This window comes from Cryptomeria japonica, chromosome 7 (genome assembly GCF_030272615.1).
Source record: "Cryptomeria japonica chromosome 7, Sugi_1.0, whole genome shotgun sequence".
Lineage (NCBI taxonomy): Eukaryota > Viridiplantae > Streptophyta > Pinopsida > Cupressales > Cupressaceae > Cryptomeria > Cryptomeria japonica.
Window position 1 is genome coordinate 572,228,209 of NC_081411.1, and position 9,792 is coordinate 572,238,000.

The window sequence follows — 9,792 nt, forward strand, 5'->3', positions numbered from 1 at the left end:
AAAGGGGTGTGGGTTGTGTAGAAGAATTAAAGGAGTTAGGGTTTTATTACTTTATTATAAAAAAAAGGGGGGGGGAAACCCTATTCGAATTTGAATAGGGTATTCCTCCCATAAACTTTGAACAAGGTTAATTCTTTATTTGTCAACTCTTAATAATCTTTTATGGGTTTAGATATTCCTAGGTATAAATGTATATATATAAATATATAGACTTATATATATTTATATATATATTGTTATATCTTTCCTAAAGTAATAGCACCTAGTTATATAAGTAGTCATATATATATATATATATGACAAATAAATTAAGGTGTTAATTGGATTAATAAATCAAATACTGAAATTTACTTTTGCTATTAAGTAGAGTTTGTGTTAGGGCTTAAATTAAAAGCTAGATTTAGAACCCTTTTTGGGTTGATCCTTTGAGGGATATAAAAATAAATATTTTTGAATTAGTTAGCCTTAGAGGATAAATTTTATTGGCCAACTTTAATAAAGTTTTATAGCATAATTTCATTATGGGATTAATCGACCCTAGAGTCATACTTTAGACAAATTATAATTATTGTTAAAATAATAATAGGTTTTATAAAGCTAATTGCTAGGGCAAATTAATATAATTCCTAGGCAGTTAATAGACTAATTGAGATTAATAAAATCTCATGCAAATTAATTTAGAGACTTTCGTTAAACGAAATTCTTATTACTAATTACTTGATGAGATAATAATAATTCTTTGGAGAATTATTTTTCCACATTAAATTTAGATTATCTCGCTTACTTGATCTAGTGTTTAGATTATTTATTAAATGAAAGATATCAAATGCAGTTAAGACAAGACTTGTTAATGCATTATTTAGCGAACTTAGTTTTATTAGGTTAAGTTTAAAAAAAAAAAATTGCCCCGTTTGTGCCCAAAGGTTTGGGCATGACATTTTGGTATCAGAGCAAGGTTTTCAACACTAGGAACCTTTCTCCATTACGTTTCGCTTTAATTATTTAATTAATTAAATTATATATATTTTTAAATTTATTATAGTTAATTTTTAATAAATTAAATCTTTCTCTGAAAAAAAAAATTATTTATTTATTTCATTTTATTTTATTTTCTTATAAGGATACCTCCAACTACGCGACAAGTTCGCAAACGTGGTAGAGGCCCTAGGCGTGAATGCATGGCACGCGAAGAGGTCGATAGGGAGGAATCAGTCCCGAAAGGGAACTCAGAGGCTCCTCCCGAACAACCGGTTGACCCAAACTGAGACATCTTGTTAACTCTATAGAACCTGATTGGCATAGTCCAGGATAGGCTTCTGGCAGTGGATCATCATGTTGAAAACCAGAGCTCAGGGAGCCATAGAACAGTAGAACGGGAATGGAGTAGGAGTCCACCTCCTAATCCTATAGAGAGTTAGGCTGGGCACAAGCCCGAGTCCGTTCACCTACCAGCACCACCTCCAGTAGTAGCACCAGTGTATTATGAGAGGGCACGTCGGGATCCAGGGGATCTAAACAGAGAGGTTATGCGCCTTCAGCGACCATCTTTTGGGGGATCTACTGACGGGGTAGAAGCAGAGGCATGGATTTTGAGTCTAGATAGGTGCTTTGCATTGCACTCCTACGAGAGAAATCTAAAGGCACGTGTAGCAGTCCACCTATTGCGAGGAACAACCTCCACATGGTGGAGATAGGAGGAATATAAGTGTGGCTTAGTGGCAGATACTCTCACATGGGAGATTTTCACCGAGAGGTTCAAGGAGAGGTACTTATCAGAGCACTACAGATAGCGTAGGGTGGATGAGTTCCATGACCTCCAATAGAAGGGTCTTTCAGTGACCCAGTATGAGAGCAAGTTTTTCGAGCTCTTATCGTACGTGGACTACCTGAAAGATGAGAAACTTCTTGTCAAGCGATTTATCAGAGGGTTGAATGTCGGCATAGCAGGATTGGTGAGGATGGCTGCTCCAGGGAGCCTTTAGGTTGTCATGGAGAAGGCTTTGATAGTAGAGGAGATTCAGGTTAGACCTTAGGACTTGAGGGATCAGTCCCAGAACCATAACCCTACACCCCAGACTTATGGGTTTCAGAAACCCCATTGGAAGGGTAACAACAGACACACATCAGGGTTCTCTAAACCCCCTCCTCCGCAGCAGTCACAGCAAAACCAGAGGCAGAGGCCTCCGCAGAGTCAACAGGGCATGAAGCCCAAGCAGTGGTAGTCACAGAGTCAAAGGCGAGATCAATGATCTCGGGCTCCTTACACACCTTTGGCAAGGACTCAGCAGTCCTCCAGGGGTGCATACAATGGTTCTAGTAGAACAAGGGGACAGTCTTTCTCTAGACCACAGGGCGTGTAGTTTTAGGCACGTGGCACTTGCTTCACATGTGGAGCCATGGGACACATGGTGAGAGAGTGTCCTTAGGGTCAGATGGTAGGTAGTCAGAGCATGGCAGCATCAAAGCTGATAGTTGGGGATATGGGCAAGTCCCATAGATTCTTCACAGCGGTTGACAACCGCCAGGTAGAGCATCAGGCCACAGTTATTGAGGTTGCAGGTATGATCAAAGGTAGTAGTGTATCTATATTATTTGATTCAGGAGCTACTGACTCTTTTATATCTCCATTGGTTGTGGAGCATTGCGGGCTAGTGGCAATTAGACAAGAGGTTAGTTGGAAAGTGGAGTTAGCTTCAGGGGCTAGAGTGTCAATGGAATCAGAGGTTAGGGAATGTCAGCTTCAGATTGGTAATATCACCACTTTAGTAGACCTTAGAGTTACACCACTTAGATCATATGGCATCGTACTTGGCATGGATTGGCTTTATGCCCACAGAGCCAAGATGGATTGTCACCTAAAGAAGATTGAGTGTGAGGATGATCATGGTTCTCCCATAGTAATCACTGGGATTCAGAGACCCCTGTCTCTTCGTATGATATCTACAATGCAGCTTAAGCGGAGCATGCGAAAGGGATGCCAGTTATTTGCCATCACCATTAGTGATAGAGAAGAAGAAGAAGAAAAGGAACCATCTATTGACGACCATCCTATCCTTAAGGGATTTTCAGACGTATTTCCTTCAGAGTTACCCGGTATGCCACCCCGTAGAGAGATTGATTTTCATATAGACCTTGTGCCAAGAGCTGAGCCAGTTTCAAGAGCACCATATAGGATGACCACAAATGAGCTTAATGAGCTCAAGATGCAGCTTGAGGAACTCCTAGAGAAGGGCCACATCCATCCTAGTGTATCCCCTTGGGGTGCACTAGTCATCTTCATGAAGAAGAAGGACGGATCTCTCCGATTATGCATGGATTACCGTCAGTTGAACAAAGTAACCATCAAGAACCGATATCCTTTGCCTAGGATCGATGATTTATTCGACCAACTTCAGGGTGCCAAAGTATTTTCCAAAATTGATCTGAAGTCAGGGTACCATCAGTTGAGGATAGTGGATAGCGATATCCACAAGACCGCATTTCGCACTAGATATGGCCACTATGAGTTCACCGTGGTTCCATTCGGTCTTACGAATGCCCCAGCTATTTTCATGAGTCTCATGAATGGAGTATTTCGCACATTCCTTGACCATTTTTTTATTGTGTTTCTCGACGACATATTGGTATATTCACGGGATGAGAAGGAGCATGAGGAGCACCTGAGACAGGTTTTGCTGTGTTTGAGGGATAATCAGTTGTATGGTAGTTTGTTGAAGTGTGCTTTCTTTAGAATAGAGGTCAAGTACCTTGGTCATGTTATATCCAATGATGGGATCTCAGTTGACCCATCAAAGATTAGAGCCATTATGGATTGGCCAGCGCCAACCAGTGTCACAAAGGTCAGGAGCTTCATGGGCTTAGCAGGTTATTATCAACGTTTTGTTGAGAGATTCTCTAGAGTCGCACATCCTATTACTTCTCTTCGGCGTAAAGGGAAGAAATTTGAGTGGACGGAGAAGTGCGAGAAGGCCTTTTAGGAACTTAAGAAGGCACTCACTAGCGCACCTATCCTTGTGGTGCCAGATCCCTCAACTAACTTCATGGTTTGCACAGATGTTTCCTTAGAGGGTTTAGGAGCAGTCCTTATGCAAGATGGCAGAGCTATAGCTTTTGAGTCTAGGAAACTTAAGACTCACAAGTTTAATGCCCTACTCATGACCTTGAGCTTGCAGCAGTAGTGCACACACTTGTGAGGTGGAGACACTTCCTTTTGGGTTATCATTTTGAGCTACATTTAGACCATCAGAGCCTTCAGTACATATTCACTCAGCCGAATCTTAATGCATGTCAGAGGAGATGGATGGAATTCTTGTGCAAGTATGATTTTGATGTTCACTACATCAGAGGGAAAGAAAACATAGTTGCAGATGCTTTGAGTAGGAGACGTCACGGGGTATACACCATATCTATGGGCACGGACTTGAGAGATCGGATAATGCAGTAGTTGCCAGAGGATGGATGGTATTTAGAGGTTTGCTAGGCTATACGATCTCAGGAAACTTTAGAAGGGAAATATGTGGATTATTCCTTAGAGTCCAATGGATTATCACGCCATAGAGGGTACATCTATGTACCTTCTTCTGGGGGATTGCGGGAGTTCATTATCACAAAGGCTCATAAAGCTCCTTATGCAGCACATCCCAGAGTTAAGAAGATGCATGCAGACTTGAGGCAGTTATATCATTGGCCAGGAATGCGGCAGCTTATTACTAAGCTAGTAGCCCGATGCCTCGAGTGTCAGAGAGTCAAGGCAGAGCACCGCCATCCAGGTGGGTTGCTCCAATCTCATGCTATACCAAAGTGGAAGTGGGATACTATATCCATGGATTTCATCATTGGTCTCCCTATGTCATCTCATCGCCATGATGCTATCTTGGTAACGATTGACAAGTTGACCAAAGTGGCCCACTTTTCACCAGTTCGTACTACCTTCACAACACCAACAGTAGCGCAGGTGTTCTTGCGAGACATTGTTAGACTTCATGGCATTCCACACAAGATCATTTCCAACAGGGATTCCTTCTTCACTTCTTCCTTTTGGAAGGCATTACAGGCAGCTACGGGTACCAAGCTCAATTTCAGTATAGCCTATCATCCGGAAATGGATGGTCAGACAGAGAGGGTTAATCAGGTGTTAGAGGATATGCTTCGCATGTATGTCATGGATCACCAGACTAGATGGGAAGAGTACCTTCCCTTAGTGGAGTTTGACTATAACAATGGGCATCACACATCTTTGGGGATGCCACCCTATCAGGCATTATATGGTAGACCTTGTAGGACACCGTTGAGTTGGGACCACATAGAGGACAAAGTTGCTATTGGTCCTGAGATAGTTCGGGATATGGAGTAGCAGGTGGATTTGATTAGGTAGCGTCTTAGAGAGGCACAGGATAGACAGAAGAAGTATGCAAATGCGAAGAGGATAGATCGTAGCTACTTGGTTGGAGACAGAGTCTTCTTGAGAGTGCGGCCGCATAAGAGTCCAATCCGTTATGGAAAGGGTTCTAAGCTCGCACCTCATTTTGTAGGACCATTTGAGATCCTTGAGAGGATAGGACCAGTTGCCTATCATTTAGCATTGTCACCTAGCCTATCATGCATCCACGATGTGTTTCATGTTTCAGTTTTGAGGAAATATATATATGATGAGTCTCATATTCTAGATTGGGATGCCTTACAGGTGGAGTCAGATGGGTAGCTAGCTTTGGAGCCCATTCACATTTTGCCATGCCGGATGCTGGCCCTTCGACGTCGAGAGATGGATCAGGTTAGGGTCCAGTGGGATTGCTATGATGAGGTTACAGATTCATGGGAGGATGCAACACGTATAAGATCACAATACCCCCACTTTTTGATGAACTCTAGGAGGAAGTTCATGCCTAGAGGGGGAGGGTGTGAGGCCCTACCCCGACTCATCCTGACATTTCTATTATTTTCATGATGAGACTATTATGGATGCTTTATTTTTACGCATTATGGATTTAGAACTTATATGATTCCATGATTTGGATAACATTGACATATATTGATGCTTCATTTTTATGCATTATCGATAGGAAACTTTATATGATGCTAGAATATAATTACTTTGTGATGATGTATGTCATAATTGGATTTGCAGGACTTCATTATGATGATAGAAATAGGATGCTTATAATATGAATGGATCAAATTTTGAGGATTATGATAATTGCTTATGTGGCTCAATTGGGATATATGAGATATTGATTTATTACTGTCAATTGTATGAGTGTTTGATGTGTATTCAAATTCATGTGCTTAATAATATATATGTGGTTATTTGGAATTACTAATGTGTAAATTGAGATGCCCAGGAAAAATTATCCATGTGACCATGGAAATATTATGGAGAACCAAACCTAGACCTATGTACGTTTGTAAAGCCAGGGGTTGTCTATTTGGAGAGACAACACCCCGTTTGTATCGTATTTTATTTGTGAAAGTAAATGATGCATGTGTGTTAAATTGATTTTATTAATTTGTGTAATCCAACAAGAAACAAATTCCATGTGTGATTTTATAATGTATTTTATTGTGTCACTTGACATGTGTTGATTAGTGTCATTGATTTTGACTTGTCTCTTAGAGGGTGTTTGTTTCTACCAGAGCCATTTCAAACATTTGAGCGTGGTCCCAAATTTGCCTTGGTTAGGGAGTCTTGGGAGTGGTCAACTTAGGTTTGACCAGTAGGTTAACTTCAGTTGGGTTTCTAAGGGGTCAAATGAACTCCTAGGGTTAGTTTTAGGGCTTTTCCAAAGGTCCAAAGGGTATACCTATGGGTTAGGGGTATTTTTAAACATGTGACTACTCCCATGTGACTGTTTAGTCACCTCAAAAAGTGGTTTTTTCAAGGTGAGCGAAAATTCAACTTAGAAGGTTCCTCCTAGGATAGACAACCTTCCCTTTTGGTGTCAGACTCTCTTCCCAATCCCCTCTTACCTTTTCTCTTTCTAGTTTTAGCAACATGTAAGAGGTTGGGAAGACCAACCAATGGGAACTCTCACTCTATCCAAGGGGTTGGGAAGAGTGAGAGAGGCCTTCTTAGGCAAGGATTAGGGACTTAGTGAGTTAATCACCCACTCTCCATTGTTGGAGATCATGCAATTTTTTGAAGAATAGTTGTAGGATAGAATTTTTGGCCAAGTGTTGGTGAAGAGATTGTGTGGATTTGGGTTGCTCATCCCCAACTAGATCTGTCAAAACCTTTGGGCAGATTAAGGTTGGTTCTTACTCTCTTTTTGTTTATGTTGTATATGTATGTTTGAAGAAATGCTTGCATGGAAAAGTTGTTCATATGTATTTTACTTTGTGGAAGAAAAAGTAATTTTTCCCTTTGTTTCTTTTTATGCTTTTCTTGTATTGGGAGTGTCCAAGGCCTTCTACTCTTGGGAGAGTAGGATGGTCTTGGGGTGGAAGAAGTATGACAACCTTGGGTGAGAGGCTCTCCTTTATGGGGAGTGATCTCAAGGGTGTTCTTTGTGACCCTTGTTGCATAGCCTTGTGTATGCATTTGGGGGTCATAAGGAGAGATGATATGGCTTATATGCCTTTGGGGGGCATAAGGATGTGGGGATGTATTTGTGTTGTATTTGGTTGCCATGAGGTGGCTTGAGATGTTCCATGCTTGCAGTCTCCCCAATGGTATTTGGTCCACTTCCACCCATGGAATATCATCACAAGTTGTGGTGAAGTGTAGCCTTGGTTGGGAAAATTGTTTGTTGTGTGTTTACCCCTTTGCTTGTTGTGGTTGTTTGTGTGTAACCCATCTAGTGCTTGATTCTCCAAGCTCGGGGGTGGCTTCTAGTAAGCCTAGGCTAGGAGGTGAGCACTCCATGGTCAAACTTTATGTTTTTATTTGCAGGTTGCTTGGAATGGGAAGGAAAAAAAAGAAAGATATAAGTTGCTGGTTTTTACTTGAGTTGCAGAAAAGATTAGAAAAAAAAAAAGATGTATTTATGTTGTAGCTTTGTAAAGAAAAGCCAAATGTTATATTTATTTTCCAAAAGCAAAGAAATGTATGTATTTTATTTTAAGTTCTCGTTCAATGGAAAGGAGAGACTAGTAGGGTTTCAAACCCATTTGTAATGTTATCTACATTGTATTCTAAATATGCTTAAAGAAATGCATTATTTTACTTAGTTATTTTTGCAAAAAAATGAAATGTATGAGTTTTTTAAAGTCCCTTAGTTACCAAAAATAAAGTTGTTGCATTCATGTTATTTTTGAAATTTAGAGTTCTTTTATTTCCTCATGCAAATAAAATTATGGAAAATGGGAAAGGCATGCATATAGACCTTTTGAGTTAAATACAAATACAAATTATGTTAAATAGGTTTAATATATCCATCTCTAAGTTGATTTTAAATATTTCTAGGCTATGGTAATTGCTGTTAAAATTTATTATATTCTGTCATTTTATCTATTGCAGAATATAAAATCTAGTTTATTTCATTCTGTCACTTATTTACTGTAGAAAATGTATTTAAAAATTAAATAGTCCTCTATTTCCAAAGTTAGCATTAGAAAAAAAAAAGAGAGGGAAATGCATTATTCTAAATCTACTAGCTTGTTGTTAGTGTTCATTCTAAATAAAAAAAAAAATCACAGAATGCTTTAAACAAGAAAAGATAAGGCAGAATTTAAAATCTAGGTATTAGCATTATAGCAAATGAATATTTGCATCAATGACATGCTGTCATTATTTTATTATTTTCTGCATGGTTTATTAAGTAAAAAAATAAACAAGAAAATTTACAGCTAGCTAAAGTGTGTACATTTTTACATCTACATTATATATATATATACAAATATTCTATGAGAATAATAACCTTGTTAAAAGAAAAAATAATAATAATGTCACTATTAGGTAAACATATTTTTTCCTCTTACCATTATAATCCCCAAAGAAAGAAAAAGGGAAACATATATATATATGCATTGTTTTAATTTTTTTTTTTTTTTAAATTCATTAAAAAAAAATTGCTTTGAATCTCTCCTCGGGTGGGGGGCCTGGGCAGCGCAGGACCCCTGTGGGCCGCGACCCACAGAGGCGCCGAGGCGCCACTGTGGGCTGAGGCACACAGAGGCGCCCGCGGCGCCGCTGCGGGCCGTGGATCGCAGGGGCGGCCTTGGCCGCCACTATGGGCCACGTCCTGCAAAGACGGCGCGGCGCCACTGCATGGCGCAACCCACAGTGGTGCCAAGGCTCCACTGCGGTGGTCCAAAAACCCCGCGGTACCCCCTACGCATTCAGCCCCCCCTCCCCCGCCCCGTGCCTTGGTAAACTCCACCCATTGTGCCTGCCATGGTCGTCGCTCCCATCACATACCTGCACACAAAAAAAAATAGAACTCACACATACACAAGCCCTAACCCAATTTTCAGGTTAGGGCAAAACACCCATAAATTATATTATAAAAAAAAAGGGGTGTGGGTTGTGTAGAAGAATTAAAGGAGTTAGGGTTTTATTACTTTATTATAAAAAAAAAAGGGGGGGGGGAAACCCTATTCGAATTTGAATAGGGTATTCCTCCCATAAACTTTGAACAAGGTTAATTCTTTATTTGTCAACTCTTAATAATCTTTTATGGGTTTAGATATTCCTAGGTATAAATGTATATATATAAATATATAGACTTATATATATTTATATATATATTGTTATATCTTTCCTAAAGTAATAGCACCTAGTTATATAAGTAGTCATATATATATATGACAAATAAATTAAGGTGTTAATTGGATTAATAAATCAAATAGTGAAATTTA